The sequence below is a fragment of the Puma concolor genome, chromosome C1 (assembly GCF_028749965.1).
Source record: "Puma concolor isolate L17-30 chromosome C1, mPumCon1.1.hap2, whole genome shotgun sequence".
Classification (NCBI taxonomy): Eukaryota; Metazoa; Chordata; class Mammalia; order Carnivora; family Felidae; genus Puma; species Puma concolor.
In genome coordinates this window covers 144,764,335-144,765,538 of record NC_141674.1, presented here as the reverse complement: position 1 = coordinate 144,765,538, position 1,204 = coordinate 144,764,335, and the positions used below count along the sequence as shown (strand labels likewise).

Genomic DNA, 1,204 nt, shown 5'->3' with positions numbered 1-1,204 from the left:
GAAAATCAGGTTAAGGGGGCTAGGAAAGGCTTTCCCAAAGTATAAAAATGAAACTGAGGTCAAAAGAAAGAGTAGGATATAACCATGCAAGTGGGTGGGAGAGAGTTTATTAGGAAGAAGGAACAGTGTGCGCAAAGGCCCTGTAGCAGGGGAAATTTAACTTGTTTTGCCTCTCTTTGAAGCAAGAGAAAGGGGTCACATGGCATGGGAAGCAGTGGGAGGTACACTAGAGCTGGTTGAGGTAGGACTTTTAAGTCAGGTTAAAGATTTTGTTCATTGTCTTCAAAGTGATGGGAAATTGCCTGTCCTCAGAGCCCAGCACTAATGCTGTGTGTTCCAGGGCCAGTGTGAATGCCCTGCAGCACCTGAAGGAGCAGCTCAGGCTGGAGGCCAAGGAGAGGATCAAGGCTGAGGGAGCTTCAACAGTACCACCTGCAGAATGCCTGCAAGGATGCCCACCTGGTAGGTGTTCCCGTTGGAAGCAACCTCTTCCCAGAGCCCAGATCCTGGGCTTTTTTCTAAAGGCTGTAGGAAAGAAGTTCATGGAGGAATTCTTTTAAGTGCAAAGTGATAAATAACTGCCTCCAAGTCTCAAGAAAACACTTTTCTACAACCAGATAGCTTTTAGATATTTCAGACCTTTCCTGTGGCCTGGTCCTATAGCCAAAATTCTATAGAAATTGATGAGTTTCTACAGAGATAAGGAAACCGGGTGAAGGAGTAAACTTTAAATAACAATGGCCTGATTCTTTTGGTACAGTGCTTTTATACTTAAGACAAACAAATGTTACCACCAAGTACACCCTTTCATAAGCAAATTACTAGTGTTTCTATACCTGGAATATTATGTTTATTTTATTAACTGGATATTTACATACTGGGAAGGAAAAGGTTTTTTGTTTTTTTTTTTTTTTAAACTGAATATTTGTAATTTGTTGTTCCTAAGATTTTTATACCATAACACAATTTGTTATTTTCTTTTTCTCATGAATTTACAGTTTCTATACGAGGACAAACGTGAAACTGGGGGAATAATAGGCTTTATTAACCAAACGATGTCTTGATTTTTCTAAGAGAAGATTGTTGTATTTGTGGCATGAAACACGAGAGCTGTTTCTTAGCAAACTTGTTTGGATACATTCACATTGTTTGTGTATTAGATTGCCCCATACTATGTAAGAAGCAGATTTTTTCCCTATCTTCT

At 39.6% G+C, this 1,204-nt stretch overlaps 1 pseudogene; it reads left to right on the top strand.

The window, feature by feature from the left end:
* The first annotated feature begins 200 nt into the window (after positions 1 to 200).
* LOC147578477 (guanine nucleotide-binding protein G(I)/G(S)/G(O) subunit gamma-10 pseudogene) lies at positions 201 to 698 on the top strand (annotated as a pseudogene).
* Positions 699 to 1,204: the final 506 nt, after the last annotated feature.